Below are 23,520 nucleotides of genomic sequence, written 5' to 3'. Positions count from 1 at the left end.
CAGTTGCTAGAGTGTAGTAAGGCTCGTCTAGGAAAACCTTGCTGTGTTTTCATTTACACTCACACAACTACCACACTCACAACATCTCTGACACCTGCAGATGGGTGGGCTTTGCACACCAAGCAGTTCTGATGCTAAGTATGTGGAGTTGGTGCAGACCCTACAGGTTAAGGGCTGAGTCCCACAAGAATGAACTTTTCACAGTATTCCAGGCAAAGTCTGTAGCAAGCAAAAAAGTCCCTGAGGAAGGAAGGCTCTGTTGTATTTGAGAAAGAAAGGCAAGGATGGTTGAAGAAACAGAAGCCAGAGCACTCAGGGCCTGGACTCTTGTGAGTTGTGTGTGCATGGAAGAGATGATGATGGGTAGGGGTCGGCAAGCTTTTTCTGTAAAGGACCAAGAAACAAAATCAAGGCTATTATGTAACAAGAGAGGGAAGAGTTCCACAAATTTTTTATTGATGAAATTCAAAGTATAATAATTGAGAATAATTTTTGTAATGGGTCTAATGAGAATAGAACTATTGGGGGGAGGATAACATTTTGCTTAATTTGGGTTCAAAATGTGTGTTTCGTATCGAAATCAGTTGATATGTTCATGTTAGTGCTGACCTGTAATAAGATTTTACATATTTCATCTTTGAAAATGTCTTTCATGAAGATAGGTACTGACAAATATTGATATCAATCCACAAGCATATGATTTTTGTTGAGCATTTTCATCACTCGGAAGGCATTTATGGAATTGTATTAGAGTCTTCTCTTGATATTTAACATGGCATTGTGTATTAATCACTCCCAATTGAAGTTTAGGTGGAAGCTCCTCAATTGCACAGTTAAATGGATTTCAGAATATGGAAATTTCCTCCACACTTAGATGGAGGGCTGGAACTGCAGTCTGAGTTCAGAAAATATATCTGTGGCAAATTTGTGTGGGAATGGAGATCTTATTTTAGCTTTTGATGGCATGGAAAGCGTATCTGAGCTTGACATTACTTTTTTTTTTTTAACTTTATTGAAGTATAGCTGATTTACAATGTTGTGTTTAATTTTTGCTGTAAGCAAAGTGACTCAGTTATACACGTGTATGCATATATATGTATATATATATTCTTTTCCATTATGGTTTATCACAGGTTATTGAATATTGTTCCCTGTGCTACACAATAAAACCTTGTTGGTTACCATTCTGTATATAATAGTTTGCATCTGCTAATCCCAAACTCCCAATCCTTCCTTCCCCAAACCCCCTCTCCCCCTTGGTAACCATAAGTTTGTTTTCTATTTCTGTGAGTCTATTTCTGTTTTGTAAATAAGTTCATTTGTATCATATTTTAGATTCTGCATATAAGTGATATCATATAATATTTGTCTTTCTCTGTCTGACTTACTTCACTTAGTGTCATAATCTCTTAGTCCATCCATGTTGCTGTGAATAGCATTATTTCATTCTTTTTAATGGCTGAGTAATATTCCATTGTGTATATTACCACATCTTCTTTATCCGTTCATCTGTCAATGGACATTTAGGTTGTTTCCATGTCTTGGCTATTGTGAACAGTGCTGCTATGAACATAGGGGTGCATGTATCTTTTCGAATTATAGTTTTGTCTGGGTATATGCCCAGGAGTGGGATTGCTGGATCATATGGCAACTCTATTTTTAGTTTTTTGAGAAACCTCCGTACTGTTTTCCATAGTGACTGTATCAATTTACATTCCCACCAACAGTGTAGGAGAGCTTCCTTTTCTCCACATCCTCTCCAGCACTTATTATTTGTAGGCTTTTTAATTAGGGCCATTCTGACTGCTGTGAAGTGGTACTTCATTGTACCTCATTGTTGTTTTGATTTGTATCTCTCTAGTAATTAGCATGATGAGCATCTTTTCATGTGCCTGTTGGCCATCTGTATGTCTTCTTTGGAGAAATGTCTGTGTAGGTCTTCTGCCCATTTTTCGACTGGGTTGTTTGTTTTTTTGTTATTGAATTGTAGGAGCTGTTTGTATATTTTGGAAATTAAGCCCTTGTTAATCGCATCATTTGCAAATATTTTCTCCCAGTCCATATGGCATCTTTTTGTTCTGTTTATGGTTTTCCTTTGCTATGCAAAAGCTTGTAAGTTTGATTAGGTCCCATTTGTTTATTTTAGCTTTTATTTCTATTGCCTTGGGAGACTGACCTGAGAATACATTGGTACAATTTAGAGCTTGACATTTCTTGTGAGTCAAACAACATTAGTTGTCATCACAATGACTTTTCCAAAGAAAAGTTTCTGTGTATAAGTTTCACAGGTAAGCACTGTTTTGTATTGTACATTTAGGTTGAATTAATTAAACACTATCACGTCTGCAACAAAATTTCCAAAGCCATTCAATATTTGAAAATAGTGGTTGAATATGGTTCTTCTCCATCTTGTTCAGAAAATTTCAATTGCAATTTGAAAAATTACAATAAAACTGTGCCACTGCTAAGCCATTGAACTGCTGTGTGGTAGGGCAAGTCAAGATATTCAGCTTTTATTTCTAACAAAAATTCAGAGAACCAACATCCAGGGTAGTACCCCCAAAACATTCCAACATTTAGTCACCAGGTTGAGAAGGAAAAGCCAGCAAAAGAGATTTAGTAGAGCAGGCAGTGGTAGGAGGAAAACCAGAAGAGAGAAGAGTGTTAAAAGTTAAAAGTTGCTGGCTGAACTGATAGATGAACTGACAAAAAGTATCTACTGCTAATGACCTTGCAAGTGCAGTTTCCATTTTGTGGTAGGAAAGAAGCCAGATTAAAGTGAGCAACACAATGGGTGGAAAATAGGAAGGGCAGAAATTGCAGTTGAGATATTTTTCTGTGAAGGGGGCAGAGAAGTGGAGCCACAGGTAGAGGAGGTCATGATGGCAAGAAAGAAGTTTCTGGTTCATTTTCTTATTTGTGGGTTTTTTTTAATCTCCATCCTTTAACAAGAAATCATAAAGCCTCATGACATACCAGACTACTTAAAATGTGAAAGTGACCACAATTAAACTCCATGACCAGGCATCCATGTAGCAGGAGGTATTCCACATATGTGGCTTTGCCAGACAACTAATTTATCCCATTAAGCATCAAATCATTTTGAAATTTTAAATGCATTTTTGTGTAAATCTTACTAAAATATACTAACCAAATCTCTACTTGTGGAATTATATTACGGCCAGCAATTACATTCTGGACTACATGGTGTAATGATGTCCTCTCAAGGACAATCAAAGTCCTTGAGAATATTTTCCTACTTCACAAGATGATCCCCGATGATTAGAGATTTTTAATTTGCTTCTCCCTCACTTTATCAGATGTTCCTAACAGTGGTAGATGCAAGAGAACGCCAGGCCCAGTGGATCTCCACATGACTGTATAACAGAATTACCTGGTGGGGAGTGAGGTCAGGGGACTTTTAGAAACCTCTGCCTGAACACCACAGATTCTCATCCACGCAGTGTGGGCTAGGGCCTGGGCATTACAGATCATTAAATTCTGCAGATGGCTCTAATCTAGTGCAACTAGGGCTGAAAACCATTTTCATGGCCCAAACTTTTCCTTTAAAAACTTTTCATTTTAAAATGAGGAAACAGTTATCCACAGAGGTTGGGTGAACTAAGGTCACTTAATTTCCAGTTGTCAGTGTACTGTGCCTCTTTAAAAGACCCCCGACCCCAGCTTTTGTACAGGCTGGGAAATTTCTTCATCCACTGGAACATTGTTGAGTTCTTGACATGTGCTAGAACCTGGTGATGGCCCTTGGAGACAAAGGTGAATAGATACAGTGTTTTGTTGTGAGTAGTTCAGGGTTGATTGGGTTAAACTGCAAAAATAAAATTAAAGTTAAATATGTGAAAATAATAATTTATACAGTGGAGTATAGACTAGCGAGTGACTAAAGACTGTCTAAAATAAAATAAAATTAGTTCTGGGTGAGAGCCTGAATAAAGAGGATGAGCTTTAGTGGGAACACATAATTCCTAGAGAAACCACAACATAATAGGCAGTAATCAGCCTGTTCCATTGCATACTAACCAATCCTGAACTAGACTTGCCTAAGTCAACTGATTCCTTTTTCTTGTGAAATGTTGAGGGTTTAACTTTTTATAAACCCTGGCTTTGTCTTTGTTCAAGGAGGCAATCTTCACAGAGGCTGTTCTGCCTTGTGCATACCAGGAAATCCTCAGTGCTTTAAATGATTCTCTCTGATTATCTTTGACCCATCTGTTTTATATGCTTATGTGGTTCTCATTTCAAGGTCTTCACTTGTGTTTTATATGCTTATTGTCACTTCATACGTAACTTCTGGATAAGACAGCTACAGCTATGGTAAGAGTACTTAACTTGAACTTTATAGTGTACTCAGTGCATGCCAGAAATGTTCCAAGTGCTTTTAATGTATTAATTTATTTATTTCTTAAGTGTCTCTATGAGGTAGGTACTATTGGTACCATTCCCATTTTACAGAAAAGTAAACTGAAGCAAGTAAGGTTGAGCAACTTTTTCAAAGTCTCCTAGTTGGTAAGAGGAGTTGGGCTTCAAACCCAGGCATTGGACACCAGAGGCCACATGCTTTACCATGCTCCTATACTGCTTCCGTACTGAACACTTTACAAGAAATGTACAGATCCCATAGGAAGGCAATAACAAAGCTTAACTGAGGGACATACAAGGGACTGAATACTCAATGCCAATTTTTCTTCCTTCCCACCTCTACCAGATTAATTTATAAATTGAATGAAATTCTAATTAAGATGTCAGAGTTTTCTAGAACCAAGCAAAAATTATTCTTTTAAATATAAAAGTCAACATATGGGGCTTCCCTGGTGGCGCAGTGGTTGAGAGTCCGCCTGCCGATGCAGGGGACACGGGTTTGTGCCCCGGTCCGGGAAGATCCCACATGCCGCGGAGCGGCTGGGCCCGTGAGCCACGGCCGCTGGGCCTGCGCGTCCGGAGCCTGTGCTCCGCAACAGGAGAGGCCACAACAGTGAGAGGCCCGCATACCGCAAAAAAAAAATAAAAAAAGTCAACATATGAAAAAAATATTCAAAGAGAAGAGTAACAAGAAACCAACTCCTCTACCAGATAATATACTGTGTTATAAAGGTATCATAATTAAGAAAGAATGATAGCAGGAGAAGAATAGCCACTATATCAAGGGAAAAAGACACCCAGAAATAGATTCAGGCAGGTATGTGGTATATGATAAAGGCTGCATTTCAAATCTGTGGCAAAATAGTTTATTTTAATAAATATTGCTAATATAAATTGGTAAACTATTTGGGATAAGAACTAAGATGGATCCTTACCTTATACTTAATAAAAAAAAAATTCTAGATGGTCTTTTCAATGTGAAAAAAGGAAGCCACAACAAAGCTAGAAAAGAATATAAGTGAGTTTGGGGGGAGGCTTGCTTGCTTGTTTATTTTTGGAATCATGGGTTAGGAAAGGACTCTCGAATCATAATACAGAAAGTGGTGTTTGGTAGATTTGGATCATTAGATGTGGGCAGAAAGATTTCCTCAAATAAAATTTTACCAGATGCTTAATTATAAAACAGATAAATGCAAAGATATTTTGATTGACACAGGCGGACTGGGGAGCCCCCTCCCTGAGTGCAGTGCCTAGAGCATCTCCACAGAACTCTGGAGGCAGAACAGAATCCTCTTAGACACTTGATTAAAATGCAGATTCCTGGGCCCACGCCATACTACTGAAGTAGAATCACTGGAGCTAGGACTCAGAACTCTGCATTTTAACAAAACCCCCAATTAATATTCATGCACGCTAAAGTTTGAGGGTCACTATACTGCCCTGAGCTCAGGGGAGCCACACTGGACAAGGAGAACAGCAATCTAGATCAAAGAATTAATATAACTTCATGAGAAAGGGGGTCCTTGCAGTCCTTAAAAGTCCTCTTGGAGCAAGCTCTGGGGAGAGGAGAGCCTGGGGACTGGACGTAGGTGGCTGAGACAGAGAAGTTGATCGCTAACTGAAGAGCATGTATGTGGAGAGTGAGTCTCCAAAAAAAGCCATAATGTGGTATTTAACACCTGTATTCTAGAAGCTGAGGAAAAACTGAAACAGAAAAGCTGGTAATAAGCAGTATAAATTGTCTGAAGTAGCCAGAATACTGGAAACAGTAAACCAAGTGGCAGATGAACTGACTTAAACTTCAGTCAGTTAGAAAAAAAAAAAAAACACCCTAGTTGTGCTTAATCACCTTGCATACTTTACAAGATTTGCTTCAAATAGATTCTCTTGCATGTTTGCACTCCTTAATATTTGTTATCTTTATAACTTCAAAATATTTCAAAACAATTCCAAAATGTCAAAATCTGTTCATTGTAAAAAGTTAACCATACTCAAATATTTTAATGCAAAGTGGACATCCACCATAATGCCCTCAGAGAAAATCCCCATGAAGTTTGTGTACTTTTCTGATTATTTTTCTGTGTAACAAATTATGTATTGTATCATACTTATTACAATTTCATAAAAAAGGGAACGTACTATAAAACTGTTAGATAATTTGCTTTTTTAACTTAACAGTACTTCGTGGACATCTTTCCATGTCAACGCATAGCAGTTACACCTTGAAGGGAATCAGACCTTGCCACTTTGGAATAAGGATTATTTTGAGCTGAGGGCAATTGAATAAGAGCAGGCAGAGGAGGAGCTCTCTTCCCACCCCTATCTGCCTAAAGCAAGGCATAAATTTCCCTTTGTAAAGGTGACATAAATTTCCCTTGTGAAGGTGTCCCCCCTCCCTCATACCAAAAAGAGAACAACGTTTACCACAGGAGGTGGCACCAATGTGAGTTTGCATAAACAAAGCTTACTAAATAAACCTTATTCACCATTAGTTCCCCCCATGTATTTACCTCCCCACAAGTTACTACCCCTAGGAGCCCAAACCCCTTCTCCTTTTTCTAGTCACTTTTCCACAGTGTATCAGATCTAACTGCCTCTTGGGTTTTCACTTTTTTTCTCTGGGGACCCAGTGCATGTAAAATTAAAAATAATCTTTGAATACCTTTTCTCTTGTTAAACTGTCTTTTGTCACTTTAATTCACAAGCCTCAGTAATTGAACCTAAGAAGGCAGAGGAAAAGATTTTATTACTTCCCCACAACTTCATTTCTTTAAATGGCCACACGGTATTATGCATTTTGCAATTTCAAAGTAGAAAGTGAGGTTGATTTATGCTCAGTTTTTCTGATAAAACAAAGTGTGTTTATCTCAGTTGTATTCAAGTTTGCACATACTATCTCTGCTTAAAATAATTTACTGAGGCATCACTAACCATACTTTACTGGAAGCTTCCAGCAATAAAGTCAAGGTACCTAAGGGCAACTGAAGAGCTTTTAGAATGCGAATATTCTTCCTTTGGATATTGGATTTGGATATTGGATAATTATTTCTCAATGATAAGAGAAATTGTACTTTTTCATGGCAGAAATTGACCAAATAAAACAATGAAAAGAGAAAAGGCGAACCACTCAAGGATAAATGTTTTCAGGATTTCAAGACTTTTGATTCCACAAGGAATAATAATCACCAGCATATATTGATCATCTATTAAATGCCAGATGCATTATATGGGTTGCTTCATTTAATCACCATGATAACCCCCATGAGACTACTCTTATTATCCCTAAAATGTGGAATTTCTTAACTCTGATACCATTCCCGTTCAACAGTCCACATTCTTAAAATACTAAAAGGCTGATTGAGTCTGCTTCCCCTTACAGAATTTCTGCATACCTAACAGAGGTCTGGAATTTATGTCTAAATCTCCTCTGAAGTCAATAAATACATGCAGAATCAAGAAAGATCATCTTCAACTAAATTAAGATCTTACAGAACTGCATAAAACTTTCAAGGCAGACTCTTAATAAGTAGTTTCTTCATGACACAATGGAATTTGCTTTCTAACATATAGGACTGCCTTTCTGTGGGAACTGCTCACATCATTAGAAGTGTCCAGCTTCCTCTTCTAAGCTAATACTGCCCTTCCTTTGGCCTGTGCTCAGGGAAATGACAGGATGGGGTCAGGGGGACAGGTATGCAATCCTTGGCCAGGTGATCTCTGACCCAAAGGCAGTTAATCCATGGGGGAGTTAATAAGCATAGCCTGACTTAGCCTGGCACATGAAGATGAGCCAGTTTCCCTCTTAAGATTTTGAACTTATTCAAATACTGAAAGATTGAGGCTGTTAGCAAGAGAAGGCGAAGCTAAATGTTCATGAGTAACAGAGAGACTAGAGGATGCAGTAGGGTCATGAAAAAGCCTAAGAAAGTAACAGGATGAAGTTAAGGAAAAAGGAGAGGGCTTCAGCATAAAGGACAAACCCAAAGTCTAAAAGGTAGCATAACACCTGAGCTCCCATCCAACTCCTGCCCCCTGGGCTGTGGAGGGGATCAGAATATGCTACCCCAAAAGCTGCTGCATTGACATGGGAATTATTTGAAGCTGAGGGTAGTTGAGAAACAGCACACACACACACACACACACACAGACAAAAACCACCCAAAAGCTTTCTACCCTCCCCGTTTGCCTAAAACTGAGTAGAAATTTCATTTTGTGAATGGGCTCCTCCTCCCCTCTCTTGTACCTGGAAGGGCAAAACTCTTAATCACCAGAGACTCTAGACTCTTATCAGCCCAGAGACAGCACTGAGAGGAATCCACATAAGAAACCTTACTAAACAACTCTTATATTCCATTAGTTTCTCCCATATGTTTACCTTCCCATAGTTTGCCACCCCTGAGAGCCTAAACCCCTTTTCCTTCATCTTATCACCTTTCCACACTTTTACTGCTCTTTGTTAAAATGGTATATAAGCTCCTGTGTCTAACCATCCCTATGAATTACTCATCACTGAGTTTCTCCTGCATGTATGCACACTGCATGTATAAATAAATTCAGTTTTCTTTTCTCCCATTAATCCATCTTTTGTCAGTTTGGCTTGCAGGGGCCCAGTTTCTGAACCTCTGAGGGGAGAGGAAGATTTTTTACTCTCCTACAGCTGCAGTCTGAGGCATTTGGGGCCTTAGTGCAGGGAAACAGTAGTGGAGCCCTAACACTGAATTCTAGGAGAGGCACCCACAACAGAGACACCAGGGCAAATGAGCACTAAAGCAGAATTCTTGTTTTAATCAGCATCAACCCACCCCCTACCCAATTCTTGAGCTCAACAAGAGGCATAAATAAAGTTCTATGTTATAGTAGGATCTTTATTACTCCCTAATCTGGATTTACATAGCTATTTGAAATAACTAGACACAACTATTGAACCAATGTGTACTGACAATTCTGAGTTAGAGGCAGTAAACAAAGTTATAGGCTATAAAAGTTTTAGCCAAATGTCACCTACCTATAAATATTTTACTTAAGTACCCAGTGAATCTTTGGCCAAAATGAGAGGGTTACCTAATGTACCTACCATGTCTGCTTACAATATCACCTTCCTATCATCTGAATCTCTCTGAGAAATTTTAGACTTCAAACACAGGTTTAAAATATATCTATTGGGCTTCCCTGGTGGCTCAGTGGTTGAGAGTCCACCTGCCGATGCAGGGGACACAGGTTCGTGCCCCGGTCCAGGAAGATCCCACATGCCGCGGAGCGGCTAGGCCCGTGAGCCATGGCCACTGAGCCTGCGCGTCCGGAGCCTGTGCTCCGCAACGGGGGAGGCCACAACAGTGAGAGGCCCACGTACCGCAAAAAAATAAAATAAAATAAAATAAAATATATCTATTAATATATCTATTAAAAGCAAGTGGTAGAGTTCTACCTAACTTTGCTCTTACCTTTTCTTTACCTCTTAGATATTCACAAATCTGCTGAGCTTTATATGTTTATGTCCTGGGAACATAGACCTGCCTTCTGAGTTCTCATGAGGGGCTGTTAGCACTGCAATTAAAAAAGAAGAAGAAAAATTCCATAGTATATATCTCCAACCCCAGGAATTTTGTTTAGTTATTCAAAAGACATTTATTGAGTTCCTGCTCTGTGCTTTCTATATGAGGCAAGGTGACACATCAGAGTTTCATACACTACCCTAAGTTTTCAAAACATCTACCTGAAATATACTCCATCCCAAGGGTATATTATAATCTCTGTAGAGGAAAGAGATGAATATGTATATTTCTGAAACAAGTCTTTAGGGGATTCTGATATACTTACCCTCACTCCCAATTTTACTCTCTGTTGTTGGATAAAACTACTATGTAGACATAGGATTCAATCATAAAATTATGTGGTTATTTTGAGAATGTGAATTTAAAATGTGATTAATGAAACATCACTAAAAATAATACATCTTTTTAAGGCCTTTATTATCATCATTTTATTATGCTAAGGATGTATATAGCTTACATACAGGCAGACCTCATTTTATTGCACTTTACTGTGCTTCACAGATACTGCCTTTCTTATAAATTGAAGGTATGTGGCAACCTTGCATCAAGCAAGTCTGTTGGCAACATTTTTTTTTTTTTTTTTTTTTTTTTTTTTTTTTGCAGTACACGGGCCTCTCACCGCTGCGGCCTCTCCTGTTGCGGAGCACAGGCTCCGGACGCGCAGGCTCAGCGGCCATGGCTCACAGGCCCAGCCGCTCCGCGGCATGTGGGATCCTCCCGGACCGGGGCACGAACCCACGTCCCCTGCATCAGCAGGCAGACTCTCAACCACTGCGCCACCAGGGAAGCCCTGTTGGCAACATTTTTTTAGCAACTATTGCTCACTTGGTGTCTCTGTGTCACCTTCTTGTAATTCATATAATATTTCAAACTTTTTCATTATTAGATTTGTTATGGTGATCTGTGACTAATGATCTTTGATGTTACTGTTATAATTGTTTGGGGGCATTAGGAACATTGTCGTCTTATCTTAAGAAATTGACACAGCTCCTGCAACCTTCAGCAGCCACTGCCCTGATCTGTCAGCAGCCGTCAACATCAGGGCAGGCAAAAGCAAATCTCTGCCAGCAAAAAGATTATGACTTGCTGAAAACTCAGATGAGGTTTAGCACTTTTAACAGTAAAGTACTTTTAATGTATGTACACTGTTTTTTTAGACAAAATGCTACTGCACACATAATATACAACAGTATAGTGTAATCATAAATTTTATATGGATTGAGAAACCAAAAATTCAGGTGACTTGCTTTATTGTAATATTCACTGTATTGCTGCTGTGGTCTGGAGCTGCACCCACTTTATCTCCAAAGTATGCCTGTATTGGTTTGGCTGCTGTAACAGAGAGTTCTCGCTCACATAACAGTCCTAAAAAGTAGCCCAGAGGTTGTATGGTAGCACGATAATCATCAGGGACCGAAATTCCTCTGTTTTGCTACTTTGACATCCTCAGCATGAGGCTTTTATGATAATTGCTCCATCCTCCACCATTATATCTGCAGTCCGGCCAAAGGGGAAAATAGAAAGGGGAGGATGCCATCCTTTTCCATAAGAGCCCAGCCCAGAAGGTGCACACGTCAGAATCGCTTACCTCCCATTGGTCAGAATATGGTCATATTATCAAGCCTAACCTAGCATATAGGCAGCATATGTCCCATGAAAATTTTTATGACATAAAAATGGGAGAAGAGACATTAGATACAGCTAGCAATTTCTGTCACACATTACTAATAGAAATTGGTGAGTGCAATGAAATCTGCCTCATTTTTAGCAAGTAGCAAAAGGGGGAAGCATTCAGTCTGCTTCTGAGGATTACTTTTGATACCAAGTGTCTTAGTCTGAGCACCCTGGGGAATGGACTCTGAGATGGAGATTTGTGTGCAGGAGGTTTATTGGGGAAGTGTTTCTCATAATCTGTGAGATGTCTTAATCCATTCAGGCTGCTATGACAAAATACCATAGACTATATCTTGGAAGCAACAGAAATTTAATTTTTATAGTTCTGGAAGCTGGGAAGTCCAAGATCAAGATGCTGGTAGATTCAATGTCTGGTGAGGGCCTGCTTCCTGGTTCATGGATGGCCATTTTTCACTGTGTCCTCACATGGTAGGAAGGGACTAGGGAACTCTGTAGGATCTCTTTTATATGAGCACTAATCCCATTTGTAAGGGTTCCACCCTCATGACCTAAGGCTCCATCTCCTAATACCATCACATTGGGCATTAGGTTTCAACATATGAAATCAGGGGTGGGGAGAGACAAACATTCAGTCTGTAGCATGAAGGAACCAGCAGGATTGGTCAGAGGGAGGTGTTGAACTGTGGTAGCGCCACAGCAGAGGCCTCAGCCAATCCCATAGAAAGCTCTGAGCTGGAGCGGCCTTTTTGAATTGTCCCTAAATTGAAGCAAGGGTCAGGCTTTTGTACCTGGCCATAAACCTGTTAAAGTATACAGGCTGCCTCTGGGGAGGGCATTTAATCTTGGGTAAAGTGGCTCCCTTAGGGCAGCGTTTCTCAACCTGAAGCACTATTGACATTCTGGGCTACTTGATTCTTTATTGCAGGAAGCTGTCCAGAGCACTGTACATTGTTGAGCAGCATCCCCAGCCTCTACTCACTAGACGCCAGTCGCATCCCACTCCTCCGTTATGACAACCAAAAATGTCTCCAGACACTAACAAATGCCCTGGGAGACCAAATTGTCCCCATTAAGAACCACTGCTTTAGGCCAAAGGCAAATGCTTACAGATGGATTCAGCTGTGAGCCATCAGTAACCAATACCCCAGCAGTTAGGGGACCAGAGCCTCAGTCCTGAGGGGGGGCATCTGGGTGATGCATCACAGTTTTCACTACAGTGACGACAAGATCACACAAGTGGAGACGATGCTGGAGCTCCAGCCTCCCAGTCCAGTGTTCTTCCCTCAGGAAGGTTATTTATAATTTATAACACTCGAAAAGCAGGAATAACTGATCTGGTCCAATCTTGATGATGAGCCTAGGAAGGAGTCAAAGGAAAGGGCTCAGAGACTCTGAACTGCTATTGAAACTCATTAGCTGAGCAAAACTACAAGGAAGGCCCAAGGACTTGCATTTCCAGAAATAGATGCAGGAAGAGGAACAGGAGAATAAGAGAAGACACCTTGGAATTGGGCCGCATTCCAGCATAACGAAGCTCCAGAGCTGACGCTTCACCACCTCCTCTTGCCCGTCCTTTCCTGGAAGCAGTGCTCTCCTAGCCTGTGAGCAACCTAATATTTCACCCACCTCTCAGACAAAGCCCTGCGGCCCCATCACTCACTTCCCTGCTCCTTGCTTCTCCCACCAGCCTCTCAGCTTGTCTGACCTGCTCGTTCCTGTCTTCAGCTTCTCAGGCCCACTGAGGACCCTGTTTCCCGGAGGCTCTCACAGCCTGGAGCCACATTCCTCTGGGGCAGCCATGGGATAAGAGACCAGTTGGGAGGAGAGGGAGGTGGACACAGAGCTTGTTCTTTCTTTGCCTTGAGAAGCAGCTGGTTTCCCCCACTAACTAGATATTGAATAGACTAGCCTGACACCCCCCAAAAAAACCCCGTGGTGAAATCAAAATGACCACAGCAGGAATTTTTTTTTTTAATTCTGAGCAGAAAAACATGAGAACGAGAAGAAAAAAGGAGAGACAAGTTAGTGTGAAACATTCCCCAAGAGCCACCTGTTGGCTTTTTTCCAGAATGAGGGAAGGGTAGTTGTAACTACATTTTAATGAGCTGTCCCATCCAAGGATCCTGCCGCTTCCCAGGAGCTCTGAAGCCAAATTCTGCATCTTAGACTTGGGCCTGTTTCTTCAAAACCTATTGCTGACTTGTTCCCTCAAACCAGTGTTGCTAGGCCAAATCCAGTGTCAGAAGGCACTGGTGAAGATATGACTAGACGATTCACAGCAAACAAGAAGACTATGGTTGGTTTTTTTTACAACTATAACTAAATTTTACTGAGCACTTAGTGTGAATCATTTCAAAGCCTATGCCCTTGACATGCATTATGTTGTCTATCCACATAAAGCAAAACCCTTATTCCCCATTGCAATGGACTGAATGTTTGCATTTCCCCAAAATTCATTTGTTAAAATCTTAACCCCCAATGTGATGGTACTAGAAGGTGGGGCCTTGGAGAGGTAATTAGGTCATAAGGTGGAGGCCTCATGAATGCGATTAGTGCCCTCATAAAAGAGACACCAGCGAGCTCTCCCTCTTTCTGCCCTGTGAGGATACAATGAGGAGATGGCAGTCTGCAACCCAGAAGAGGGTCCTCACCAGGACCTGACATGCTGGCACCCTAATCTTGGACTTCCAGCCCCTAGAACTGTGAGAAATAAATTTCTGTTGTGTATAAGCCACCCAGTTTATGTGACCCAAAATGACTAAGATACCCCTTTTACAGATGAGGAAACTAAGGCATAGAGTCCAAGGTCACTTACCAGAGCATGATGCAGACGGGCCTTGAACCCGGGAAGTGTGACTGGAGCTCTGCTAACCACTGTGTGGTCCAGCCCACCTTGGCTCCCCTCCTCCTGACTGCACTTCTATTGTGGCAGAATGGAGATAGATGGGATGTGAGCGTACCGACATCAGAACTGGCCTTAGGGGCTTCCCTGGTGGCGCAGCGGTTGAGAGTCCGCCTGCCGATGCAGGGGACACAGGTTCGTGCCCCGGTCCGGGAAGATCCCACATGCTGCAGAGCGGCTGGGCCCGTGAGCCATGGCCGCTGAGCCTGCGCGTCTGGAGCCTGTGCTCCGCAACAGGAGAGGCCACAACAGTGAGAGGCCCGCGTACCGCAAAAAAAAAAAAAAAAAAAAAAAAAAAAACCTGGCCTTAACCTCCCAGCAAGAGTCAGACACAAAACTAACCACACAGATGCTTTCTTGCCAGCCAAAATTTGCCAAATACCAAGCAATTTTGTACATTAGACTCAGAAGGCAGCAAGCCCAGGGAGATAATCTACAAAATTTGCTTTTAAAAGGGCTGGAACAGGAGCAGAAGGGGTTTGCTCTCCCTGAATCTCCCACAGAAAGATCCAGCACCATGGGAATTTTCCCAATTTGAGTGATTCTTTTTGAAATAGGAATGTAAAACTACCTTCAGTTTGCTCTTTTGCCAGGCCAAAATTACTTCCTTTCTATAAACACTCTAAAAATATTGACTGTCTGCCCCATAACCAAGTTAGTGTTTGCTTTAATTTATGGTATTCCAAGTTGAAAGAGTACTCAAGTCAGAGTCAGAAAATCTGACTTTGACAAACCCTGGCAGTTCAGACCAAGCTACACATTTCAACTCTCTGGGCCATAACAGCCTCCTCCACAAGTGGCGACCACGCCGGGCACAAGGGGGAAGTCGGCATGACATGGAGGTGGAGGGAACAGCCTTCACAGTCAGCCTCAGGTTAGGTTCCTGACTTTATCACTTACTAGGATGTGACGTTTAACTTGACCTTTAACATCCCTAGGTCTCAATTTTCTCATTTTTAAAATAGGGATAATTATAGTGCCAATCTCTGGTGGTGGTGTCATAATTAAATAAGATATACATGTAAAGCTCTTAACACAGAGCCTGGAATAGAACACTCAAAACCTTCACTGTTAGTTTTTTATAATCATCATCGTTATTGCCACATGACTTTCCAGAATTACTGTAAGTGTTAAATAAATTGAGGAAAAGAAAAATACTTTATAATTATGAAGCACTATGGAAATGAAAGTTATTTTTCTGTCTATTGGTTTGCACTCTCAAATTCTACCTGCTTTTCTTTGAAATTATGAAATATTTAAATGCTAGTTTTCCAAGAAAAAATAATGGTTACTTTCATTTTTATTTGCTGTGATTTCTAAAAATTTGCCCTGTATCCATCTCAAATGGAACTCTTTCCAACTTGCCTTTTTTGCTACCAAATTTTCTGTTGTTAAGAAAACTAACATAAAATTTTAGAATTTAATAGTGCAAAATAGTCTTCCTTATTAGTTGGAGTAATCCTAGCTGCTGTAAGAGGTAAACCCAGAAATCTCAGTGGTTAACACATTTGTTTATTTATGTGAGTTTATGTCATGTATAAAATAAAGCAGGTATTCCTGTTCAGTGGGCAGGGGTACATGTGGAATGGAAGGGTGTGGGAGGCGGGGGTTCTCTGTTCTACACAAGAGTTTATCAGAAACTTAGGCTTCAGAAGCTCTGCCATCTTCAGTATAGGGCGCCCAAGTCACCTTGGGCATCAAGATCCAGTGGGTAGACAGAGAGAGGACAGAGAAAATACACATGCTTTTTAACCACATCAATTTGAAAGTGACCTATGTCACTTCCACTCATGTTGCATTGGACACATCACCCCGATACAAAGTGGTCTAGGAAATATAGCTGGACCATGGCTGAGCAGCTGCTCCTAGAGACTGTGGACAGCTCACCATCTCTGCCCCACCCTCCCGATGGTGGTCATGGTCACATAATCAGATGTTTCATTTCTTTGCCCTTGGTCCAATGCTTTTACCACACCAATAAATAGTAAGCCCTAGAGTTCAAGTCTCTTAGGCAATAAAGTTGATAAACAACCTCAGACCTGAACAATTCACGACCTGAAGTTTGATCTCATTGTTCACCCCATTTTCTCCATGTGCTAATCCATGGAGAAAAGACCCTATATGAATTTAGAGTTTGTCATCAATTACTATTTAACTAGTCTACATCTTAATAGCCTAATGCCTTATTTGAGAAAAATAAGTAAAACATTTAGAACAGTGTCAGATGTATGATAAATGCTCACCAACAAGTAGTTATAATTTTTCTCCTTGTCACTGGTGAAAATATGAGATGAAAGAAGATTAAGAGAGTGCAGAATAGGAGCCAGTGGTACCATAGTGCTCTGAGACCACATGCTTTCACATCTAACTGAATGACTCTAACTCGTAACCACTGTGGGCTAGAATATACCCTGTCCCTTCCTCAGACCTGGTCACTGAGACCTTATCCCTCTCTCTCCTCTGTATAACCCTGCTGTGGATTTCATGGTATGAAGTAAAATTCAGAATTTTTTCGTACCTTCTGTATTTTTCCATTGAGCTATACAATAGATCCTGACCTTACTCCCTCTGCCTCTTAAGCTTTTCCAAAGGAAAATTGGGTTGATTTTTTTTCTTTTATGGTTTAATACATGACTACATGGAACAGCCTTTGGGGTGCAAATCACTATTTGTCTTATTGCCATGGTGTTTATCATTTCTTCATAAACACTCTGAATAACACTGTCTGCTCCAAGGAAAGAAAGTTTTTTCCCTTCCTTCTTAAAGCCTTCATCTTTATCTTTCCTTTATCTTCTTCAACATGATTTCAACTCTGAAAATTAAAGTCTTTAAGGGAAATATCAAAAAGGAAAAATGAGTTCATATTCAGCAGAACTGGATTGAGCTTGGACTTGGCAAGAAATAAACATGACAGGAAGTTAAGAAAACTGCTTACCGCTTTTATTTTTTTATTCTCACAAGTAGAAATTATTCAGGTGATTCATCTACTAAGAAGTCTTCCGGTAGCAGTACTTTATTAAGAGATTAAGCCTACAGTATTTTAGTAATTAATTAAAAGACTAATTCCTAAGAGACATTTCCATTGTAGGTCTGAGAGGGAAGGAATCCATAACAAGTTTCCACTTCAGTTTTTTTACATCTTCCATTTAGACTTAGGCAGCCAATTTGATGGGGCAGCAGAATTGAGTTTTCTTAAGGACAGAGCAGTATTTACCTCTCTCATTGCTTTTGCTTATTGTTAGGCATTCCTAATGTGCTAGGGACTTTCTGGATCAATTATTACAAAATCCCGGTTCTCTGCAGTTTTTGAAATAATAAGGGAATGTCCATAGAATTGATCTAGATGTTCATGGTGAGGATGCCATTCTTAACAAACCACCACAAGATGTGCAAGGAAGATCAAAGCACCACCCCTGGAGGGGTGGTTTCAGATTTGCACATGGAAATTACCATTGTAGGAACAACCAGAAAGTAACCCAAACTTTCACCTGTATTCGGAAAAGTTCCCTGATATGTAAAGCAGATTCACTAGCAATCCTAAGATGTCAAGCTCACCTTGAAAACTGTAAAGCAAATCAGTACAAAATACCCACCAGTGCCACAGGAATATGCAGCATACTGTTAGAATTATATCAGTTCATTCGGATGTCAAGAACTACACATCATCATCCCAGAGAACTGCAAGAAATTTTCTTAAATTGGAAAAAGATACAGAGTCCTCGTTACCACAGATACCGCAACAATCTGCAAATTGAGGGCTATGTTTGCCAGACATGCATTCCCTGCTGGTATCATCTGTTTGACAATGGGTCATCCTCTCCTAAGTAATTTGCTGAATCAGCAAAAGCCAGGCCAAAGGAATTCCAACTGGTGCACTTAAGTGTGCGGTTCCAGGACAGACCAACATGGCGCCCACATGGCTCTTACTCCCCAAGGCAGGGCTTGAGGTATGGGGTTGTTTAGTAATGTGTTGGGGTCCACATGTAAACACTACAACTAAAATGTACTGTCCTTTATTTTCCATTATCAATCTCAAACTACTCCTGCAGTTTCACTCCCTGATTCCTTGGGGCTGGTGGTGGAGTGGTGGTGGTGTTGGAAAAAGGAGATGGCAAAGAGACGATTTTTAATTTAAACGATTCTGTGATCAAGTCAATTTCTTTTGGTTCAATAGCTTTCCTAAGTCTGAACACCCTAACAGGATGGATTCTTCATGCCTTAAGAGGATTTCCCTCACCCTGTCCCGTCCACATCAAGGTGATATCTTGGGGCAGGGCTAAACTTAAATATCCTCACGGGGCTGGATAAAGGATCCCCTAATAGACACACTGCCCTCTGCTCGGTGTCTTAGCCCCAGCGTCTCTGGGCCTGGGTTCTGTCTGCACTCTTGCTGCTGTGCGGGGAGCCTCAGATGCTGTGACTCTGGATCTGGACTCTCAGCGTGGCAGAAAGTGGTACCTGCTCCTAGGGTGCTTGCTCACAGGCCCCCTCTCAGCTCTCCCTGGTGCCATGGCTTCCCTGAGGTATGGCTGCCACTCTTGCTCTGTCGCCACCCTGGGAAGGCTGCCTGCTGTCCTCACCTGCAAAGTCCCTTTTCCTTTGCTCCAGTCGTCCAGTTGGCAAAGGTTACCAGCAAGCACTTTCAGTTCCTTGCCACATGCCTCAGGAAGAGGCGGGGTCACAACGGAAGGACATCAGAACATCTGTGTCCCTATGTGCCACCTACAAGCCATAGAGAACAGGGGGCTTGGTCTCGGGCCCCCTTCTGCCTAAGCGTGCCATAGTGCCATCGCTGCTCTACTACACTTGCCATGAGGATGCAGGGGGAGCCCTCAAATGTAAGCTCCTCTTAAAGTTATAAATGGGAAGCCGGGCACAGGTAACCTCTGCTTCTAGCTATTCCCTCAACTATATGATGTTTCTCCTTCTTCCCAACAGGCCTCCCCAGGCTGAGGCCTAGGGCAGCGTCTTCACTCCATTCTCCATCCTTTTACAACTCCTTCCTCCCTATAGAAGAAGGCTTTCCATTTTCTCTTCCTATTTGGCAGGAACATCCTTTACATGCTATCAACTGTCTTCTCTACACTTTGACATAGTGTTCCAAGCTAGGCTATTCATATTTTAAGGGAGTATTTGGAATTTAGAAAACACTGCTCTCCTGATAAAGCCAAGGTTTAAAGATTCGTTGTGTTACTGTGGACTCAAACTTTCTCATATTGGAAGTCAAAGGCTGAATATGGACTTGTTTTTAACTCTTTGCATTCCCGACTTAACAATGTGAATTTTCCCGAAGGTGATGGATACCTCTGGCTGAATAAGGGTGAGATCGAAAACAAGGAAGTGTGAAAAGGAAAAGAACTTTCAATTATTTCAAACTAACATCCTTCCTTCCCATCCACGTTTCTCATCCTCCCTTCCAATTCCATATTTCATTTCTTTCCCTTCCCTTCTGTGTGCAAAGACCTCAGCATCCAAGAAAGAGTCAGTGAGGAGTGCAGCCGCTTGCCCAGCAACCTGGGAGTCTAGACAGTGAGGAGGAGAGGGCAAGTGGAGGGGGAAGGAGCGTGTGGAGATTGGTTATTGCGATCAGATAAGTCAATTGATTGAACAGATAAATATATTGAGGGTAATATGAGCCATGTTTCTTTTTTTTTTCTTTTAAGTGAAAACAGATCCTAATTTAATGAAAAAGATTTTTTTGGTTACCTACTTTTTTTTTAACATCGTTATTGGAGTATAATTGCTTTACAATGGTATGTTTGTTTCTGCTTTATAACAAAGTGAATCAGCTATACATATACATATATCCACATATCTCCTCCCTGTTGCTTCTCCCTCCCACCCTCCCTATCCCACCCCTTTAGGTGGTCACAAAGCACCGGAGCTGATCTCCCTGTGCCATGCGGCTCCTTCCCACTAGCTATCTATTTCACATTTGGTAGTGTGTATATGTCCATGCCACTCTCTCACTTTGTCCCAGCTTACCCTTCCACCTCCCCGTGTCCTCAAGTTGAGCCATGTTTCTTAATGTCTGGGAAGAAATTTTTAAATATGGAAAGGAGGAAGGCTAAAATGAATCCTGAGGCATAAGATTGGAATTGGAAGTATAGGTATGTATTAATGAATTTTGATTGATTGATAGAATGGTAATTGATAGATGGAGAAATTGTCAAAGATGTATATGTCTGATGAGGTTTTTTTTCATTGTAAAGTCTCAGTTTAATCTTATGAAAACAGAATATCCAAAATATCATGATACAAGAGCTAAACTGCCCTGTCCTGAGCACCTTACCTACTTCAAGTCTGATGACTTTTGATGGGTCAACTAACTACACCTGACTACAGTCACAGAAGTCCCTTTCTAGCATGTTTCTGGCTAGGATGGGTTGCAAGGAATATTCTCTCAGGAAAGCTGGAAGACAGAAGGGAAGAAGGGCCATTTTGTAGCTTGCACATATCTTTTTCCAGCTAGTCAATCAAACACTAAGGTAAGTGCTTCTGTGAAGGAATTTTGCAAAATGTGATTAAAGTCCCTCCTCAGTTGCCTTTAAGTCCATCAAAAAGGAGAATATCCAGGGAAGGCCTGAGTTAATCAGTTGGAAGACTCTTAAAAGAGGGCTTAGGATATTACTAAGTGAAAAAAGCCAATCTGAAAAGGCTAATACTGTATGATTCCAATTATATGGCGTTCTGGAAAAGGCAAAATTATGGAGCTGGTAAATGGATCCATAGTTGCCAGAGGTGGGGTTTGGAAAGAGATGAATAGATAGACCAAGCACAGAGGATTTGGGGGGCAGTGAAACCCTGCTGTATCATACTGCAATGGTGGATCCATGTCATTACACATTTGCCCAAACCCATAGAATATACACCAGTAAGGGTGAACCCTAATGTAAAGTATGGACTCTGGGTGATAGTGATGGGTGAATGTAGGTTCATCAGTTGTAACAAATGGACCACTCCAGTGCCGAATGTGGGGAGCATTATACATGTGTGGGAATAGGGGTATATGGGAGCTCTCTGTACTTCCCACTCAATTTTGCTTTGAGCCTAAAAATGCTCTAAAAAAAAGTTTGTTCATTTTAAAAGTTTATTCATTAAGGTCTGTCTTGATACAAAAAAGCACATAGCCTGCAATTGTCCTCCCTTCCCCCTGGATCTTCCTTCTAGACGGCTTGCTGCCTGTGGACAAAAAGCTTCAAGTCCATGCCATCTGGTGTCCAGCCTGCTTGAGATATTCTCTTTCTGACTGATTGCCCTTCAGATTTGCTTAGGCAGCTCCCAACAATTGCATAAGGCAATTCCTTGTATGTGTGTGTATATATGTATAATCTATTTACCTACCTATCCATCTAATCTATATATTCCTCATATATAGATTTTATATATATACACACAGAATATATACATATATATGTATATATTCCCAACTTATCTTTGTAGTTAGTAATTAAATGAGAAATGCAGAACTTTGGTGAGTTCTTCAAAGATAAACAAGATATTATTCTTTTTTTTAAGTATATTTTTTTGCATTATGTCACAAGTGTAGTATTTTTTTAATTAATTAATTTTTTATTTTTGGCTGTGTTGGGTCTTCGTTGTTGCACATGGGCTTTCTCCAGTTACAGCGAGGGGGGCTACTCTTTGTTGTGGTGCGCGGGCTTCTCATTGCGGTGGCTTCTCTTGTTGCGGAGCACAAGCTCTAGGCTCACAGGCTTCAGTAGTTGTGGGTCGCGGGCTCTAGAGCGCAGGCTCAGTAGTTGTGGCGCACAGGCTTAGTTGCTCCACGGCATGTGGATCTTCCTGGACCAGGGATCAAATCCGTGTCCCCTCCATTGGCAGGCAGATTCTTAACCACTGCGCCACCAGGGAAGTCCCACAAATATAGTATTGAGAGTGAAATGACCTATAGCCCTATATAAATCAAATGCTGATTTCCCATACTTAAAAAAAAATAGTATGCTGATAACAGAGTGTATCAGTTATCTATTGCTGGGTAACCCTTTGCCACAAACTTATTAGCTAAAAACAACACCCATTTATTATCTCAGTTTCTGAGCCTGAGATCTGGGTACATTTCATGAGGCTGAATTCAAGCTGTGACTGGCTCTGCATCCTCATCTGGGGTGCAAGGTCCTCTTCCAGGCTCATCCAAGTTGTTGGCAGGAAGTTCCCTACTTTCTTGCTGGCTTCTGGCCAGGGCCACTTTCATCTCCTGGAGGCTGCTCCCTGGGAGGGTCCTGACCATGTGGACTCCATGGGTAGTTCACATCCTGCTTCCTCCAGCCATCAGGGGAAGGTCTCGATGCTCTATCTTCTTTTAAGGGCACATCTGATTAGTTCAGACCTACACAGGATAATCTCTCTTTTGATTAACTCAGCCTCAGCTGATTAGAAACCTAATCACAAGCGTGATATACTATCATATTCACAGGTCTCTCCCACACTCAAGGGGAGGGTATTGTACAAAAGTGTGGTCATTAGGGGTCATCGGAGAATTCTGCCTTCCACACATCAGCTACCTGCCAGGCCATGAGTCTCACAGTGGGTCAAGATGACTTACTAGAGAGAAAAATCCAAAGCAGTACCATTTTGTCATTGTTATTCAACCACGACACACCACAGTATTCAAGTGTCTTGCACTTCTGGTTAATTCCTGAATATCCCCTGATACTTTTTTACTTCTTCCTGGTCATGTAAATCAAAATAGCTGACAATAATTGTTTTCTAAAAGGACTGAAAGGGGTTTTCTTCCTCACCATCTCACTTGGAGTCCATAAGTGAAGCCTGCATTAACAATGACCTTGAGGAGAGATGATAAATGAGAGGAAGGGGTTTAAAAAGAGTTTACTTCGGGGCTTCCTTGGTGGTCCAGTGGCTAAGACTCTGTGCTCCCAATACAAGGAGCCCGGGTTCGATCCCTGGTCAGGGAACTAGATCCCACATGCCACAACTAAGGGTTCGCGTGCCGCAACTAATAGATCCCACTTGTGGCAAAAAAAGACCCCACATGCTGCAACTAAGATCCAGTGCAGCCAAATAAATAAATAA

This window comes from Mesoplodon mirus, assembly GCF_964341445.2.
Source record: "Mesoplodon mirus genome assembly, chromosome: 4".
NCBI lineage: Eukaryota > Metazoa > Chordata > Mammalia > Artiodactyla > Ziphiidae > Mesoplodon > Mesoplodon mirus.
Note: the sequence above shows the minus strand (reverse complement) of the source record.